Consider the following 21,246-nt stretch of genomic DNA (forward strand, 5'->3'; position numbering starts at 1 on the left):
ATAACATGGCTAAGAGCATTTGTTGGAAAATGCATGAATATCGCTGATTTTTCTGCTATATTCATGCATTGCGGCAGTTTTTTTCACATTGCTTCATAGGTTGTTTGGGTTCATATTTAGAAGGCATTTTAGTGTCTTTGATGTTATTTTTCCCTTTTTAAATGGAAAGCGTTCCTCATGGGGCCCTGAGCAGTTCTTAGCCATGTTATTTAATAGGAAGTGGATAACATGGCTAAGAGCATTTGCTGGAAAATGCATGAATATCGCTGATTTTTCTGCTATATTCATGCATTGCGGCCGTTTTTTTCACATTGCTTCATAGGTTGTTTGGGTTCATATTTAGAAGGCATTTTAGTGTCTTTGATGTTATTTTTCCCTTTTTAAATGGAAAGCGTTCCTCATGGGGCCCTGAGCAGTTCTTAGCCATGTTATTTAATAGGAAGTGGATAACATGGCTAAGAGCATTTGTTGGAAAATGCATGAATATCGCTGATTTTTCTGCGATATTCATGCATTGCAGGCCTTTTATTATCACATTTGCAAGCACTTCTTAGCCATGTTATCCAATGGGAGGTGGATAACATGGCTAAGAGCATTTGCTTCAAAGGTTGTTTGGGGTTATATACCATTTTTGGGAAATTATTAACATGCCTATCTAACTCCCATAATCAAAATCTAAATTTGCCAACCGCAGGTGGGAGCGTATTTACAATAAATTTGCACTATGAAGAATGTAAAATAGCATACTAGATACTCAAATAACTTATAAATATGACCCAAAACATCTTATGAAGCACTAGTAGTGCATATTTCCAGAAATGTATTGGTTTTCATTTAATGATTTACTTCATTGGTAGGCCTTCACATGTTTTTTTACCTTGGTTTTTTTTCAGTGAAAATCTTATCTGCAACCATGTGTTGGCTTCACCTCAAATAAACAAAACAGGTGATGGACTGAATGTGGATCAATGACACACATTCACCCCAGTCCAAAGATCTGGGCCTAAACAAACCTTTAGATAGGCTACATCTTATCGTCATCCTGAATTAATGATTTAAAATATTAGGGAGTGATTTATGAGTGTTGTATGCCTGTTTTGTACCATTGAGTGTCATTTTTGTGATGCAGTGCTGGTGGAAAATATTTGCTATGTTAAATAATTAGTACGGCATTAAGTTTTAGATGACTGTTATTTATTTACTGTTTGGTAATAGTGGTTAATAACATTTTATATTATATTTTTTCACAGATTCAACTGCAGATTCTTTCATAGTTTGGAAAATGCCTTCCAGAAGTCGAATACGAAAGGCTAGAAAACGTCAAAGACAGCAGGATGATGTTTTATTGCAGCAGTCCTCTTCCCCAAATACTTGTCAAAACACCAAGAAAGGTCCGGGTAAGAGCACGAAATCATTCTTAAGAAATATTTGTAGTAAAAAAAATTTTGCTCAAAAAAATGTGTCTGTTCACAAAAAGAAAAGTAATTTAAATGGAAAGGAGAGACACATCACAAATGTTACTGGTAGAGGAAGAGATAACTCTGTGCATGATAGTAGAAGGAAACAACAGTTTAGGGACATTCGACAACGAATGTTCCGTAATAGGATATTAGTTAATTTATTGAAAAATATTAAAAAGAAAGGCCAACAGAAAGCGGCATTTTATAGGAAGAAGAAAAATGTAGAGAAAATTATTGATCATGCTTTTGAAATCAAGCGAAAGTTGTTTATTTTGGTAATCAATAGAATTAGGAAACTAAGCAAGGTAATTTCTGATTTCAAAACAAAAAGTAGATGGAAGAGAGTAGTAAATCGTACTAACTTTTGTGAAGTTTTTTCTGGAGAATGGATGCATAGTTCAAGTTCTGAGGCATTTTTTAATGAGGAGACTTATTTTCAGGATAATGATTTGGTGCATGCAGTTGACATCAGTGGTCGAGCTTATGAAGTGAAGGATGGTTGTCCAGTTGAAAAAGAACAACTTGTGACAACAGAGACAGAAGAGGCGCTAAGTGATGAGGTTTTAGGAAGACGTCCTAAGGGTCCTGTGTACATTTGGAAGTGTAGTTCTATTTGCAGTGTGCGACAGGTTTCCATCAATTTGCTTTGTGATTTTATACGGACATTTAATAAGAAAAGTTTGAAGCAGAAAATGAAGTTGTTGCAAGATTTAGATCCTTGCAGAGTGAGACAAATGACAGGTTTGCGTGGTCATTCACTGGCTTGTCTTTCCAGGAGAGTATGCCAGAGTGTTTTTCATCATTTCAGGATGCTAGCAGTGCATCATAATAAAGTGAGAAAATTAGTGAGAATGTTGTATTATGCTAAGAGTCCAGCAATTATGCTTAAACAGTTATGTGCTGCTCTTTTGCATGGTTCTGAAATAGATGTGAAGAATCTTTGTGAAGAAATTGAGTTTTGTTACTTTGGTAGTAAAGATGAGAATGTTCAAATTGACCCTGAAGTAGAGGGTAATGTGGAAGATAATGTACAGGTTTCCAGTACAGACAATTTTCAGAAGGAAATTGCCACGTTTCAGATGAAATCAAGTGAGAGGCCTAATTTCACTTGTGTATGTTGTCGACGCACTTATTATAAGAATCAGACTAAGGTAGTGGATTTATATGCAAAAAGTGAAAGGGTAAATAATAGTGAATGGAAGGATTTTGCCACATACTTGATGGTAGAAAATTATTTTGATTTGGGATCGGATCAACGTGTGTGTACTTATTGTTGTAATAAATTAAACCAAAACCAGATGCCTGCTAGGGCAGTTCATAATAATCTGGAATTGGTTGAGATTCCTTCTGAATTGAAGGATTTAAATACTTATGAATCTATTTTGATTCAAAGTATCCATCCCTTTCAGGCTATTGTAAGAATGGAGCCAAAGACAGGGAAGTTGCCTCCAGCAGATTTACAGAGAGGATTAAAGGGAAGAGTTGTTTATTTGCCTCTAGATTTGAAGAAAAACATTAACACAATTGGAATAGAAAAAGTGGAAGAGGAACCTCTGGTTATCTTGGTTAATGGGGTTCCGACAAAGAATAAGAAAATATGGCAAGATTTAGTGGATGTTAGGAAAGTCAAAAAGGCAACAGTGTATTTGAAGAAAAATAATAAGTACTATAAGAATGTATATGTTGCAGAAGAGGAAGTAAGTGATGAAGAGGATAGCGATTTGTGTGCTGGCCAAATTGAGAAAGTAGAGGCCTCTAAAAGTGAAGAAATATATGAACATTATAGTGTTCATCCTTTGCATTCCAAGGAAGTCATGGGGAATGCTATTGAGTTGTTTCAAATGAAACAAGCCAAAGGGAGTCCCATTAGTGTTTGGGAGGAAAGTTTGGAAGCTCGGTGTTTCCCACAGCTATTTCCCACAGGTCAAGGAGGAAGATATGATGAGCGACCTCGTGAAATTCCTGCGTCTGAATACCGGACTTTACGATTGTATGCAGAAGATCCTAGGTTTCGGCAATGCATTCCCTATTTGTTTCATCTCCTGTTTGAAAGCGATCTGTCTGGACTTTCATATGCAGTGAACCACATCTTAAAAAGTGGTATACAGATGCGAAACATCTCGGCAAGTGACTTTATGCATAAAGTCAATGTCCAAGACAGTATTTTGGATTCTCACTTAATTAATCTCATGGCGTGTCAGCGTGGTACTAATGAGTACTGGTACCGTCGTCATGGTGATTTAAAATGTATGCTGAGGAACTTAGGAACTCCGACATGGTTCCTCACTCTGAGCTGTGCCGAGTATGGCTGGGATGACTTACTTGAATTTCTACGAGAGGCAAATGGAAATATTGAAAACATTGAATTCAAGACACCTGGAGAACTGTGTTCTTTGGATCCTGTGAATGTATGCAGGTACTTCAATCATAGATTTGAAGCTATGATGTCTTTCATCACAAATAAAAAGAATCCACCTCTTGGAGAGGTGTTGGATTTCTTCTGGAGAAAGGAGTATCAAGCAAGAGGTGCCCCTCATATACATATGTTGCTGTGGATCAAGGATGCACCTAAATTTGGAACAGATCCGGATGACTTAGTGATGAATTTCATCGAACAGTATTCTACGTGTGCTGTTCCAAACGCAACGGAGAAGAAAAGTCTAAGAGAACAAGTTCTACGTTTCCAAAGCCATCGTTGTGGAAAGTACTGTCGTCGTAAATTCAGAAACAAGGACAAGTTCTACACCAAATGTCGTTTCAACTTTCCACGACCGGTGATTTCTAAAGGAAGAGTGAACAGTTTGATGTCTTCGCTGCGACATAATGTGACGAGGAAATCACCCAAGAATACATACAATTTGAAAAGGAACGAAGAGTCCAAGTACATCAATGACTACAACCCAGTGATTTTGTCCATGTGGAATGCCAACATGGATATACAGTTTGTGGCTGACAACTGTATGGCTGTGGCTCGGCATGTGACATCTTACATCACCAAAAAAGAAAAGACCGAACTGAAGGATATGTGGGAGGACATTTCCCATGAAAAGAGCCTCAGCAAGAAGTTGTACAGTTTCAGTCTGAAGCTGTTGTCGCATCGAGAAATCGGAGCTTACGAATGTTCTGATCGATTGTCTTCAGCAAGTCTCTATGCCAAATCCAGGAGTCTCGTTTGGGCGAGTCTTGGTCTTGCTGCAACGCGAAATCGAGTTCTAAAACCTGTTCGGGAAATTGAGTATTTGGCAGAAAAGGAACCAAACAGTACCGACATTTTGAAGACCAACATGTTGGATACATATTATCCAAATCGAAGCAGTCACCTTGAGAATGTTTGTCTATATGAGGTTCTCCAAAATTATATATTCAAGAGGAACATCAAAGAAGATATTGAGAAATGAGTGTATGCTGTAATTGGAAGTGAGGGATGCCTGGTCAAGCAAAGAAAATGCCAATTAGTAAACCATCGAAAATTAAGTGGCGAATCTCCAGAAAAAAAGGAGTTTTTCTATTTAGCACTTTTGCAACTTTTCAAGCCTTGGCGTGCAGAAGAGGAACTGCTTGGAGATTTCCTCTGTTACGAAGACTCTTTCAATGCAGCCAAGGAGTCCATAGAATGTCCTGCTTTTTCTAAATATCAAGAAATGCTAACTTTGGAAATTGAGCAGGAAGCAACGATTGCAGCCGAGATTGCCAGAGACAGTTCTCAGGACAGTCAGAGTTCTGTTTCATTGAGTCAAGATCCACTTGGAGGACCTATTATCGAAAATGAAGCTGCCACTGCTATGAATGAAGTAGAAAGAGCCATGGCACATGCTCAGGAGGATTCAGTTAACTTACAAGACTTGGAAAAACAACTCAACGTTGAGCAGAGGAAAATATATGATGAAGTTACCAAGGAAATTGAGCACGGATTAAGTCATGAGAAGAAAGAGTGCTCGTGTACGTCGTTGAAGCCTGTCCGACTGTACGTGAGTGGAGAAGCGGGAACTGGAAAAAGTTTCCTCATTAAAGCAATCTCTTGTTATTTGCAGGAAAGGACTGAGTCATCGCTGTCTTGTGTTGTCACCGCTCCTACTGGACTGGCAGCACATAATATTAAAGGTATTACTTTGCATCGTCTATTGATGCTGCCGGTGGAGCATGACAACAAATTACAATACAACAAGTTATCTGGAGATGCTTGCTGTGAAGTTTCAAGAGTTTTGAGGAAAATGAAACTACTTATCATTGACGAAGTAAGCATGGTTTCCAATGTCATGCTTGCCTTTGTGCATTTGAGAATGCAAGAAGTACTTAAAACTGAATATGATGTCTTATTTGGTGGGAAACACATTATTGTTTTCGGAGATCTTCTACAGCTGACACCAGTAAAAGGTCAACCTGTGTTCAAAATACTCACGCATGAAGATACCAGGAAGTGCCTAGGGAGCATTGGCAACGTCAATATATGGTTAAACTTCAATTATGCAGAACTGCATCAAAATATGCGTCAGGCAAAGGATGAAGATTACAAGAATATTCTACAAGATATTAGAATTGGAAAAGTGACCGAGCATGGGAAAGAAGCTTTAAATGCACGGTTACTGTCAAATTTGTATCCCAAACAAGAGATTGTGCCTGAGAATATTTTTCAGAAAATTACTGAGAAGAAATCCGGGATATGTCTCATGCCAACTCTTGCAGAATGTGCCATCTTCAACAACAAAATGTTGAATTTAGAAAAGCAAGACATTGTGAAACTGGAAGCTATCGACAAATTAGAGCATATGGGATCAACAATTATTTTGTCAGATAATTTGAAATCAAAATTGGATTCATTAGAGAAGACTATATCTAAGACAGCGGGTTTTGAAAAGACTCTGAATGTGTGTTTAAATTGCCGAATCATTTTGAGACGGAATTTACATGTAGAAAGAGGTCTGGTAAATGGATCAATGGGTAATGTTGTTGATTTTGAGAAATACAGAAATAGAGATGGAATAGAATTTTTAAGAATTAAATTTGATGGCATTGAGGAAGTACAGCAAATTGGTCGTTGTTCTGCTAGGTTTTTGCTTGTTAAAGATTTATATGTTCGCCGTAAACAGTTTCCTGTTTGCTTGGCATATGCGGTGACAATCCATAAATCGCAAGGTTTAAGTGTAGACTGTGCATTGGTGAATATTGGCAGTTCTGTGTTCAAGGAGGGTATGGCATATGTGGCATTGTCACGAGTTAGAACTTTATCGGGATTGTACTTGATTGACTGTGATGTCACAAACATTTGTGCAGATCTAGATTGTGTTAAGGAATACAATAGGTTAAGAAGAGAGTATGCGCCACATTTGCCTCAATATCCTTTGTTTGAGAAACGTGTGGTATGCCGGAAACGTAGAAATAGCATTAATAGTAGGGAGGTTGTTGCAAAAAGACCAAAAGTCAATGAACCGAAAATTGTTAGCAGAAAGAAAGTGGATTCTGTTGAAGATGTTGTTGGTTTTCAATTTGAAAACAGTTCTGGTGTCAACTGCTATGCAAATGTAGTGGTTAATGTTCTCTTTTCACTAGAGAGTTTAAAAGAACAGATTCTGTTGAATTCAGAACAAATTTTATGCTGTTTGTTGAATTCTGTTTTCGAGAAATGTAGCAGTGATCGAACAAAAGTAGAAAGTGTGTCTGAAGTTCGTTATCTTTTAGATGAATGTTCAGGTCAAACAGACTTCTCTGAAAATAATCAGCAAGATTGTCAGGAGTTTTTAATGTATATGCTTGATATATTGCAAGTTGAGGGTGTAGATGTAGATCAACTGTTTGGGCTTTCTTATCAATGGCAGCATGACTGCGAGAACTGTATGGTATCAAGTACTACTAGTGTAGACTCAGAAAGATTTATATATTTAACTTTGCCAGACAGTAAATCAGTGTCCTTTAATAAGCTAGTAAATGCAGCGGATCACAACATGGAGTGTAGCCAATGTAAATGTGATATGATGTCAACATTATTTATACGTAGATATGGCCAGTATGTCATTTTAATGATTCAACGATGTAGGCCTGATGGATCAAAATTGTCAACTTTAATAAAAAATTTTGTGGCTTCTCAGCTGTCAATATCAGGGAGGACTTTTGTTACTGTAGCAATTATCTATCACGATGGTCCATCAACAACATCAGGACATTATACAGCTTACTTAAAGTCTGGAAACGGCTGGTTATTCTGTAATGATTCTGTTGTAACTTTAAAAAAAAAATTGCCGTTTGACCTTAAAAATTCTTACCTGGTGTTTTTAAAACCAAAATTTTAAGTAGAGGGAATGTAAGTCTGCAATGCTGTCTCGATTAAAAATCCAACTATATAAACCTGATGCAAGTAAGTCTGCTTCATAGTAAGCAGTATCAGTGTCATAGGAAAAGGAGAACATGAGTGACAAAGAAGACTAAGATATTAGTAGTCCAGGATTGTGAAAATAATCTCAAATATTTTATTTTTGAAAGTTGCGAAAATAGAAAATCTCGGGATTTGATTGGAAGAATTACAAGACTTGCGAATCACGGCAACATGATTTGGCCTAGTGGAAACATGTGATATAATGAGAGAAGTTTTTTTTCTATGTAACATATTTCACGTATCGATGGAGGTTTTCTTTCAGAAAGTGGCGGGCTGAAAATATTTAAAGCACAACAGAGTGGATGCTGTTTATAGGAGATCGTTTGACGTCATTGAAAGTAAGTTAATTTTAAGAAGTTTTGAAATCAGATTTCTTAGGTTGTATGGGTTTTTTAAACACAGTCATTTTGATTGTGTTTTTTTTTCCCCGCTGTTACATGATGAATACCTTCAAGTCACTGATTTAAGTGAAATTTGATACATTCTGAGAACAGCAAAAATAAACCATTTAACATGTATAATTAATGTTATGCTTTTTGTCCTTATGATATACATTTAGAAATGTGTGGTACATATGGGTAAGCTGAGTTCTGTAAATATCAATTTTAATGCTTAGAGTGCTGTACTTCTGGGTAGTGTTTTTTTTTTTATAAAAAAAAGAGGCCTCACCTCAAAGAAAGCTCTTGAAAGCACACATCTTATTTGCATCCTAAAACAATCATTTACAATGTTAGACACAATTTTATTATGGCTTTACATCTTTTTTGCGCTGCTATTGCATCACTATTGTGAGACATTAGCAGTGCAAGAAAAACATCATGTTCCAAAATAGGCCTCAGTTCAGCAACATCAAGATACAGTTTCTTTGGAATATATATCTTTAGGATTGTGTAGGGGACGTAGAGAAGCAGAGACTTCTGTAAATGTCAAAGTTGTTGAAAAACTGTTTGTTTTTGAACCTTTTCCCTTGTCTTTTCTAATTTTTAAATACATGTTTTAATATTTTTTGAAATGTTTGTTCTTTGTTTTACAGATTGAAAGTATGAAAAAATATTTAAAAAAGGTAACAAGAATTATAAGGTAAATGTTTTCCACTCTTTTTACCCGCAATGCACTGCTGATGATGTCATTGACACTATCTCTCATTTACTCTCTCTAGCTGTCTTTCTTTTTACATTACTCTCAGATTACTTCCCTTATACTAACTCTTCTTTTTTTTAAAAAAATATTTTTTTAGTTCGCTTAAAGTTCGCGAACCGGTCAGCGAACTTGAAGCGAACCAAAAGAAATAGAGCTTGCCAGAGTGATAAACATTCTAGCAATTTTGTTTGAAAGGGGAGGTAGTTCTGAAAAGAACTGTTTTTTTTTGTTTTTGTTGTTTTATATTTTTTTTTATTTTTTGAACATTTTTTGATTTTTTGGTATTTTTAGAACTGTTTTATGTTTTTTTTGTTTTTTTTATGGAGGGGAGACAACAAAAAACAGGCTTTCAAAACGGCTCAACTGGAGCAAAAAAAAGAAAATTACTTTTTGGGTGCATTAGGGCATTTATGATTTTCATATGCAATGTTCATGAGGTTGACACTCATGTTGCCATATGACAGCATATCACCACAGTAAACACAAGATAACTTTATGTGCTGGAAGTTAGGTTGGATGTTTGGCACAGTCTCTTGTGCCTCTCTTCCCGTCAAAGACAATGTAGATGTAGATCTTGCCACAGGAGTTGCCGTCGGATTGTCTACAAGATCCCTTAACTCAGCCCGGCTGTAGTTCAAGGGATGCCACCTGCTCATGTGACGATGCATTGTATAGTTCCCCATACTGTACTTCTTTTCTGTGCCTCTCGACAATCTGTAGTCACAGATGAGGCAGGTGGCATATTTTGCATTCACTTTCTTTGTTCCAGGAGGGATGGTGAAAAACTGCCAGATGAAACTGGATTTTCGTTTAGAAACCCGGGGCAACTCATCAACAAATTGTTGTTCCTCTCTCTCCTCTTCTTCTTCTTCCTCATCTTCCTCCTCTCTGTTAGTCATAATTTGACTAGGTGGTCCTCTCTTCTTATGAGGAGGTGGAGGTGGTGGTGGGGGTGCACCAGCTGCAGCAAGAATGGAAGCCATTGTGGATCTTCAGATAAATGGTCTTTCTCTCACCAAGATGAAAGTCAGAGTGAGGAAATAAGGAGGGGTTTACATGATTTGGGGAAAACAAAAGTTCTGAGCCAATGAAAAGTGTTATTTTTAGGTCACATGACCTAGTCATACATCATTTGGAAACCAAAAGTGAAATGAACCAATGAGAAGTTTGATAAACAAGTCACATGACCTGTTCCGCTTACGTTACGCGGCCCGCGCCGCGTCCCAGATCGCTTCTGGTTCGCGGTCCGGAGCACTTCCGGGAGCGCTAACGCGACGCGTCATTAGACGCATTACGCGATAACGTGATGTGTCGCGCTTCCGCGACGCGTCACTGTTCCGCTAACGTAATGTTGACCGGTTCGCGGACTAGATCGCGGCATCAAGATGAGCTAACGGAAAGCTTCCCGGTTAGCGAACTAGAAGCGAAGAAAAAAATATTAAAAAAAAATTATCAATAAATATCTATATATATTTTGGGATTTAAAGAATAATACATTTTACAGCTACAGATGTTAGCTTTTAAAAAACCAATGAAATTCACTGAAAAAACCATAGGTTATAGACCATATATAGTTAGAAATTTGCATTTAAAAAACCATTGAAATTCAATTAAAAAACCATAGGTTATAGACCATATATAGTTAGGAATTCGCATTTACAAAACCTTATTTTACTCGCACAAAACCATTGAAATTCCATATATAGTTAGTTGCACTAACTATATATCGCGCACCCGCAATCCACTGCTGATGATGTCACATATTACATCATTCATGACATGGTCAGTGACATCACTGATGACATCACTGATGACATCTCAAATGACATGACTGATGACATCACTGATGACAACATCCAGTGACTGTATGTTTCTGTAAAGTTAAAATATCTCTTACATATTGAAGAATGAGTGGATGTATAAGTGTCTGGATGAAGGATTTAGTAGGTGCATGACTGACTGTATGAGTGAGCGATTAAATGTGTCTCACTGAGTGCATGGGTTAGTGACTAAACTGTCTTAATTTGTGCATCATTATGTCTGTTGTTCTGTAAACTGTTGCATGTGTTGATAAGTAGCTATATGAGTAACTATATGGGTTATTGATTGTTTGCCCAAGTATTTGTATGGGAGACTGTGTGTGTTTGTGGGTGGCTGGGAGGTGTATGACTCTGTGCATAGATGTGTGAGCAGTTGATTCACTAGATGTATGGTTTCAAAAGTGCATGTGGAAACAGCTGTATGGGCGGTTGACTGTGTGCATGAGTGTATTGGTGAGTGAATGGATATCTCAGTGCTACATGTCAAAGTAAGTACATATGTAAAGCACAGTACATGTGAGAGTTGACATATATAAATAACTGTGCATAAGAGCCAGTGAATGTGTGAGTGGCTGTATGGATCATTGTGAATTTGTATCAGGGATTGTATAAGAGAGTAAATATGTGTTAGTATATGTTTGAATAAGTAAAGTTTGTCTAACTGTATAGTTGAGGAAATGGAGGTGTGATTGATTCTTTGCATGACTGACTAGGTGTGTGAGTAACTCCATGGATGAGTGACAGTCTGTGAGTGTCTGTTTACACTGATTGTATCTAAGGTTATATTAGAGTCTGAAGAGGTTCATCGTATTATCACATGAATGATATCATCAGTGATATGATCAGTAATGTCAAATGAGATGTCATCAGTGATGTCATCAGTCATGTCATTTGAGATGTCATCAGTGATGTCATCAGTGATGTCACTGACCATGTCATGAATGATGTAATATGTGACATCATCAGCAGTGGATTGCGGGTGCGCGATATATAGTTAGTGCAACTAACTATATATGGAATTTCAATGGTTTTGTGCGAGTAAAATAAGGTTTTGTAAATGCGAATTCCTAACTATATATGGTCTATAACCTATGGTTTTTTCATTGAATATATATATATATATATATATATATATATATATATATATATATATTAGTGGGTATATATAGTTAGGACCTAGTTTCCATAGGAAATCCGCAACATTCTATTGGGAATAACTTTGGCGCTGGTTAATGAATGTATGCGATTTTCTCAAAGAAGATGGCCCGTTACGCTCCGCTCCTTCCCTGAAAGTTTTGGGGGGATTCGTGATGCGGGGGCCGAGAAAAAAGGGGGGTCCCAAAACGTTTTTTCCCCATGTTATTTTCCCTGGGACGATTAGACACGGGTACAGCCCGAACGGCTGAACGGAATTACACCAAAATTGTAGGGACTGGTATGCAGTACGGTCTTTTGTTGACTTTACATCATTTGGCTTCTGATAACACCATATCTCCTGATATAAACTCAACTCAGGATGAATTAAGAGCAGCATCCATTCCACAAGTGGGGGCTAACATCAGCCCTTTCAAACCTAAGTCGAAATTCAATACCACCATGCCTAGGGATTCAATTGATGTATTCCAGGACGTGGTGGTTGAGGACCTCAAACAGTTACATCACAAGGTAAAGCACAAGAAACACTATAAAAGCAAGCACGAAAATAATTATTTTTCACTCATTAAAAAACTGGGTAACGACCACAATATCATTGTTACTACTGCGGACAAAGGGGGGAATATAGTTATTCGGCCCCAGGAAGCGTACATTGATGAAGCGAAAAGACAACTTAATGATCCAACTTGGTATTCTAAAACTAACATCAAACATTTTAACGAGGCCAAGGATGTTTTGAAAAAGTTGTTATATCAATGTAAAAGAGATGGTATGATCTCCTCTCAGGAGTTTGACTTTCTTCATATTGAGTTTCCGATATTGCCCAAATTATATCTACTCCCAAAAATTCATAAGCAGGTCAAACCAGTCCCTGGCCAGCCTATCATCTCGGCCATTGGGGGGGTGGCAGAACATGTCACACAATATATTGACTATTTCCTGCAGGACTTAGTCAAAGATTTACCTACTTATGTTAAGGACACCAGTGATTTCATTGCAAAAATTAATAATATCCCATGGAGCAGTGACATGTTAATGATTACTTTGGATATCGAGTCGCTCTACACGAGCATAGAGCATACATCTGGCTTAAAAGCTCTCAACTTTTTCCTTGGCAAAAGACCCATCAACTGTTACTGCCATACCAAAGTATTAATTGAGTTAACCACTTGGTGCCTTAACAATAATTTCTTTTTATTTGGGAATGATATCTTTGTTCAGAAGCGTGGAGTTGCTATGGGGGCCTGCTTTTCCCCCAGCTATGCGTGTTTACACGTAGGCTGGTGGGGGGAGCAGGTCCTCAGGCGGCAACATGCGATTATTTTTGATAAACATGTTTTGTTGTGGATTTGTTATATAGATGATGTTTTTGTTTTGTGGCATGGAGATTTTACCAGTGCAGATAACTTTGTCACAAGTCTAAATACCAACCATGAAAATCTAAGGTTCACTAAATCTATCAGTGGGTGTGAGGCTGAGTTTTTGGATGTGAAAATATTTGTACATAACGGACACTTGGCTACAAAACTACATAGAAAAAGCACTGCTGGCAACAGTATCCTTCATGCCAGCAGTGCACATCCACGACATGTAGTAGATAACATCCCATTAGGCGAGCTACTCAGGATCAAAAGGATATGCAGCACAGAAACTGATCTTGAAATCTGTACCAAGGAGGCCTTGGATAGTTCAGGCAAAGGGGTTACCGTGAATCTATCCTTAAGTTGGCAGTGCAGAAAGCAAAAAGTAGAACTCGTGAATCCTTGCTAGACCAGACACCTAACATCAAGTCTGGTAGTGTCCCTGAAGACAACACCGAGGCACCAAGACTGATTACTGCCTATAGTAGGCAAGCTAGACAAATAAGATCTATTGTGACACAAAGATGGCCGGTCTTACTAACTGACCAGGTGTTAAAACCCAGACTGCCTGACGGTCCCACTGTGACTTTTCGGAAGGGCCCTTCCCTTAGGTCACATATCTGTCATGATTTTCCGGAACTTAGGAAGAAACAAGAGTGGATGAAATCCCGCTCTGGATTTAAACGTTGCACCTCCTGCAGGGCGTGCAAATTTGGCAAAACAACTACTCAGTATTACACACCCTTCAGTTCTGACCCAATCAACATCAGGGGTCAATTTACTTGCAAAACTGAGTTTGCCATCTATGTCCTGACATGCACGTGTGGACTTAGATATGTCGGCAGTACACGACAACCTGTGCATGTCAGGATTCTCCAGCACCTTCGTGCCATCGTTAATAATGATCCATCATATCCGGTGGCCAGGCATTTTAAAAGCAATCATAAAAATGATTTACAATGCCTGACGTACTTTGTCATCGCCTCAGTGGATAAGCCTGTGAGGGGCGGTGACAGGGACAAGATGCTTAGGAGACTTGAGTCCCAATTTATTTTGGAATTAGACAGTAGATTTCCAAATGGGCTCAATACTACAGAAGATTTGCACGTTTTCCTGTAAACCTTTGTTGCTTATTATTTTGATTATTCTCAGGGTCAGCCGCCTGAAATACCCACGGTCTGATATTTCCTATATATAGAATTTCATTTATATACTTCATTACTTCCCTATTTTTCTCTATCACATATGGCTTTATGGTTGTGACCATATAAGCTTTCTCTCACTTTTTTTATTATTTGGGTAACACTCTCTTTATTTTGTTTGGACATAGCCATGTGGGACTATTTGTTAATGTCTGTTTCCTTTACCTAAAACTGCATTGAGAATATCTTATAGTGGTTTATCCACTATTGATCCATTTTCTTTTGAACTCAGCACTCCTGGCCATTTGCACTCTAAGCACTTATTTCCTTTGCTACCATGTTACATCTGAAAACATATAGCACCCTGTCATCTTGGATTTCATCCAATTGTTTACATTTTTTGCATTATTTGCACAAATTGCATTTTGTCACTTTATAATGTTTACATATAAAGTCGTGAATTTTGCACTTTGCATTTACACTTTATTAGAATATTAACTAAAAAAATGCACCTTATTGCGTAATTTGCACAATGACTGGGTTTTATTTACAAGATTGTACTGTTTTTCAATGTACTGTTTTTCAATGGATTTTAACATGGTTTCATTAGTTGGATTTTATAAGCATTATACGCAATTGTATTATATGTGTTAAACTATTATGTGTTTGATACTTTTTTTGAAGGCCACTAGTTGCACTTTATTATAAATAATGGATTCAATTTATTCTTTTAAATTGTGGATTCTAACCAATTTGAATGCAGCAAAAAAACAGCTTTTGGTATAATTGTTTGAAAAACAGACTTCCAAATGCTAAGAATGGAGTATGTCCTTTATTTTCATGATCACATGGTGTAATGCTTGAGAAAGAAAAAAATATGTTAATTGAAAGAAAAGAAAACAACAAAAAAACTGTGAAGCACTGGGTATTTAAATGCGGATGTCGCATTAACTGACTGTCTGTGAGCAAGGGCGGATGCCCAAAACGCATCAGATTCTGTTGGACTCAAGCTTTTAATAAACTCTGTGCCTTTATCTACGCTGGATTCGTGTGGTTTTCCTGGGTCGTTGTATATGCGGAGCTTTGGAAACTGCTGTTGCTGTATATACATATATATATATATATATATATATATATATAATAGTAGGTATATATAGTTAGGACCTAGTTTCCATAGGAAATCCGCAACATTCTTTTGGGAATAACTTTGGCTCTGGTTAATGAATGTATGCGATTTTCTCAAAGAAGATGGCCCGTTACGCTCCGCTCCTTCCCTGAAAGTTTTTGGGGGATTCGTGATGCGGGGGCTGAGAAAAAAGGGGGGGCCCAAAACGTGTTTTCCATATGTTATTTTTCCTAGGACGATTAGACACGGCTACAGCCCGAACGGCTGAACGGAATTACACCAAAATTGTAGGGGCTGGTATGCAGTACGGTCTTTTGTTTAAATGGTGTAAATTCTTCCAGTAGTTTTTGAGAAAATTGTATTTGAAAAAACATATATATCTATAGGCATTGCACCGTGCGCTCACTGTAAGCTTACTGTACTATGTACCTTCCCGAGTACGAGCTGCATGCTGATTGGCTGCCAAGGTCTGTCAACACTCCAAAACAGAAATTGTTGGCAGCCATCTTGTGCCTCGGTAGACTGAGGCACAGGAAAGCAGAAAAACAAACGTGTAGAACTCAAAAAGGGGGCAGGGTAGAAGTACCCTGACTCCGTAGGCCTGCTCAGGGGGTCCCACAAGGACCCCCCAGAACCCAAATTTAAAATTTATTTTTTTAATCCCGGGTGCGCGCTCCGTATGTGTACGGTACGCGAACGGTGCGCGCACCCTGCGATTTTGAAAAAAAACTAAAACATTTTTTTGGCCTGGGGGACCCCCTGAGCAGGCCTAGGGGGTCAGGGTGTTTCTACCCTGCCCCCTTTGCGTGTTTTGCACCTTTGTTTCACTGCTTTATTTATTTATTTTTTTAAACTTTTATTAAGGAACATGAAGATACAATTGCAATCATACAGCCACATCGGGTCGGCTGGCAACATTTCCAAAAATCATAACAGGATGAAGAAATACACAGCCCTTCAGCCGACAACCCTAGGGCCCGGCGGCAATTTGATAATCATGTCGTGTCGTACATTACATCATAGGAGGAATCAGGTTTTTGTTTTGTGTTTTTTAAAAAGACCAACCAACCAAAAAAAAGAGAAAATAACTGCAGAGGCTAAACTGAAGACAAAGATCTAAGTGATCCTTCTGGGGAGGGAGTACCACATCCACAACTGTGTCATAGTTTATAGGAAGAGCAGATGGGAGGGGGGGAGGGGGAAAGAGAGATAGCAAGCGATATATAGACAATTCCCAACCAGAAGGAACATCACGCTAGGGGGAGTGCAGCACTTCCGGTGGAGGCTCAAATGGGGGGGGGGGTACAAGTTTCGCCACAATATTGGTTCCACTGATTCCATACCCTCCCCCATTTCTTGGGCCTGCCCGGGGCGATGTAAACTGTTTTTTCACGAAACATGCACCAGTCCATGTTTCTAGACCAGGCCGACAGGCCGGGTGCCCTAGACGATCCCCACAGTTGCGCAATGTCGCGCTTAGCGATCATATTACCCAAGGAGGCCCACTGCGTCTGTGCCAAATTATGATAATTAGGCTCCCACACATTCAATAGACACCTTCGGGCCTCGGGCGAAAGCGAAACACCCGTCACCTCAGTCATAACCCCATGCACACGATTCCAAAAGGACGCACCGCCGGACATCTCCACAGTATATGAAGGAACGTACCCACCATGCCACACCCACGCTTACCCAAATCATCTGAGACATACCCCATACGCAACAAGCGAGGACCCATCATATACACTCGGTGTAGGATTTTTAACTGCACCAGTCTCAGACGGGCTGAGATTGCTACGTCCTTCGGGGAGGATATCGCCGCCTGCCAGTCTTCATCATCAAGTTCCAGTCCATCACCAGTCCAAGCCGTACGGATCTGTAGAAGAAGGTCCGCTCGGTCGTTTATCAGCTTTTTGTATATAAGAGAGATTGTACTGTCCGAGACGTGTCCATTGAGTACTTGGTCCTCCAGGGGTGAGGATTCTGGAACAGGCGTGCCAGCCGGAGAAACAGAGGAAAGGGCGTGTCGGACCTGTAGGTACCAAAAGTATTCTCAATGACTGAGTTTGAATTCTAGTTGCAACTCTTCAAATGACTTTATCTTGTCTTTCCGCCAAAGGTCCCCCACTTTACTAATTCCAATAAGGTCCCATTCATCAAAACCCTTGGTAGTCCACAAATTGCCCAACCTCTCACCAGCGTAAAGTGGAGTCGCTCGAGTGAGAGTATCCGACCAGCCCATAGCGGCATTAGCGTTGTACCAGACCCGCACCGCAACTCTGGTAGGCCCGGTCAAAGCCACATCGGACCGTTTGGAATAAAGCGCCCTGTTATAGTCTCCGCCCGGCAGCAGCCATTTATCCATAGCGAAAGCCGGGTTAGAAGCCGGACCATACATCGCGTGATTAACTGAGCTCAGTTGTGAGGCCCAGTAATACCGTCGTATATCCGGCAGCGCAATACCGCCATCATACCAAGGCAGCGTAAGCTTAGCCAAGGCAATCCGGGGACGTCCGGCCCACAGCAGTTTCCTTTGTAAGCACTCGATCTCATGGAAATAGCTAGAGGGCACAAGATCCAATGTATTCTGAAGCGCATACAAAAATCTGGGAAGGGACATCATTTTGAATAAGGCTGCTCTGATCACCAGGGACAGCGGTAGCCTGCTCCAGGCTTTCACGTCTGCTTTTAAGCGAATAAGCGGGGGGAGTAAGTTGCGCTGATATCTGACAGCCGAATCACGCGAAACATAAATACCTAAATATTTAAACCCGGTGGACGAAATTTGTATTGGACAGTTGCGCGGTACGAGTGGAATATCGTCTGTGAGCGAATACACACAAGACTTGCCCCAATTGATGGCCAGTCCAGAGTTCCTCCCGAAGGAATTAAGGACGTTGAACAATACCCCCAGTGATTTCCGAGGGGAGGTGAGGTAAAGGAGAATATCGTCCGCATAAAGTGAGATGCGATCTTCAAAACCGGGGGCCCACCTGATACCCTTGAGGGACGGCTCCCATCGCAACCAAGCGGCCAAGGGCTCAAGAGCCAAGGCAAAAAGCAACGGAGAGAGAGGGCATCCTTGCCGCGTACCCCTCCCCAGAACAAAGTGAGCCGACACTCAACCGTTAACGACTACCTGGGCCAGGGGCTCCTCATAAAGTAAGCGGACCCACCCGATGAACACCGGCCCGAAACCGAACTTCGCCAGAGCTGCCCAAAGATATGGCCACTCCACTGTGTCAAATGCCATAGTGGCATCTAAAGAAACCAAAATGGCCGGTTCACGCAGCGTTTCCGCCCTCGCCAGCACGCCATGAAGACGCCGTAAATTCAGCGCGGTATTACGGGCTGGAATAAAGCCAGACTGATCTGGATGCACCAGATCTCCGATCACTTTAATCAGACGGTTAGCTAATATTTTCGCCAAAACTTTAGGTTCCGCATTCAGAAGTGAAATAGGCCTCTAGGAGGTGCAGAAGTCACGGGGCATTCCTTCTTTAGGGATCACCACGATAGATGCTAAGCGCTGGTCACGGGGAAGCGAACCCCTCTCCCTGGACTCCAAAAACATTGAGCGAAGATACGATGCCATTTTGTTCGGACACAACTTGTACAGCTCGATGGGGATGCCGTTTGGGCCCGTGGCTTTTCCAGAGCAGATGGAGCGAATAGCGAGCGCTACTTCATCAGTGGAGAAGTCCGCCTCCATTAGCTCTCTATCAGAGTCGGACAGGCAAGGCAAAGCAATATCCCTAAGCAAAAGATGGGAGTCTTCCTCCGGCCGATCCGAGACAGGAGCGTACACCTTACGAAAGTGGCAAGCAAACTCCTCCACAATGTCCAACGGATCAGTCACACGTACACCATCCACTCGCTCAACCACAGGCACCACACGATTCAATCTCTCCCTCTTGTCCAACCAAGCTATCAACTTCCCTGCCTTATCGCCCACATCATACAAACGGCCCTGTTGTTCACGACTCATAGCTTTCGCGGCATTCGTAACCAAGGCTCTATAATCAGACTGCTTCAGTTGCAAAACATGCACTTTTTCACGCGTTACCCCACACTCAAGATCCTTGTCCAAAGCCGCTATATCAGACTCCAGTTGTTCGACCTCCTCATTGTGGCGCTTCTTAGAGCTGGCGACCAGCGACAGTGTCTGACCCCGTATCACAGTTTTAAAGGCCTCCCATAGGGACACAGACGAGGACACCGATCCCACATTGTGAGCAAAGTAATGGTCTATAGCTTTAAGCACCCCAGCCCTTGTCTCTGGAACACGGAAATACCAGGGTTTAATTGGGGCGACCCGACCTCCTGCGTCTAAATGGAGATCTATATGGATCCAAAGCGGGGAGTGATCCGAGATGCCTCTGGGCAAATGTCGGGCCTCTCGCACCGTCGTGGCCTGGGCTGCGGGCACAAGAATATAGTCAAGTCTGGCTAAGCTCCCATGGGCCCCGGAGTGGAAAGTATATAGGGCCTAACCTGGGTGAAGCATCCGGCAACAATCCACCATACCAAACGTTTCCAAGAAACCCATTAGGCAGGACTGTGACGGTGTAAGAGCCCTGGGAGGATGTCGATCTTTCAGACCATCAACCACTGAGTTGAAGTCCCCTTCAACCACCAGGAGCCCCTCCGGAAGCCTCAGTACCAATTTCCCAAGGTCGACAAATATAGTGGCCTGCAAACCCGGGGGGGACATATATCGAGAGGATGGCAACCGTTCTCCCCTCCCACCTACCAACAATCGCTGCATACCTTCCCCTGTCATCTAGTATTGTGTCATCAATCTTCAAGGGAAGGGAACTACGGATCATAACACCAGCCCCTCCAGAGCCCGAAGTGAATCCCGAGTGTGTCATCAGCCGGTAGCCCCTCCGGTTCTTTGCATGGAACGTGTTCCCCACCAGATGCGTTTCTTGGGGTAGGACAATGTTGGGAGAATGGTGCTTCACATATTGGAGTACAATTCCCCGCTTTATTTTGTCCCCCAAGCCGTTGACATTCCAACTCAAGACTCTGAATCCCCTACCCTGAAAATGAGCAGTCGGGTCCCCCAAACCCCATGAAGGAAACACAAAATAAGTCATGCAACAATACGTAGCCTCAAGAACAATACAAACGAAAAAAAGAAAGCCCCTCCCCCAAGATACAAAAACAACAACCCCCCACCCTGCACCCCTGCAATGAAACCAAAAAACCACCCCATTCAGCAGTGTGCCTGTCGCCCTACCCCAAAAAACTAAACTACAAGAAGAAAAGGAACCACCCCCGGAGGAGGAAAAGTCCCAAACTCCCCGCCGCCCCAGGGCTTGTCTGTAAGAAAGTCATCGACCCAATAAGGATAACAATCCACCGTAACACAATACGATGGTGGCACACACCGGTGCCCTTACTCCTCCTGGTCCCGTGGGCTGCCTTCGGCACCTCTGGATTGTTCTGCATTGTCCCGTGGCATATGTAGCGTGTCCAACTAGTCACTGACCACCTCTGTCATATCAAAGAAGAGCACCCGCTCATTATGTTCGATGCGCAGTCGGGCGGGGAAAAGCATAGCATACTTCATGCCCAGGTCCCTTAATCTCCGCTTCACCCCAGAAAATCCCAGTCTCTGCTTCTGCACCGAAGGGGTAAAATCCGGGTAAAAGTTAATGGACGCATTC

Source organism: Lissotriton vulgaris, chromosome 5 (genome assembly GCF_964263255.1).
Source record: "Lissotriton vulgaris chromosome 5, aLisVul1.2, whole genome shotgun sequence".
NCBI classification, from domain to species: Eukaryota; Metazoa; Chordata; class Amphibia; order Caudata; family Salamandridae; genus Lissotriton; species Lissotriton vulgaris.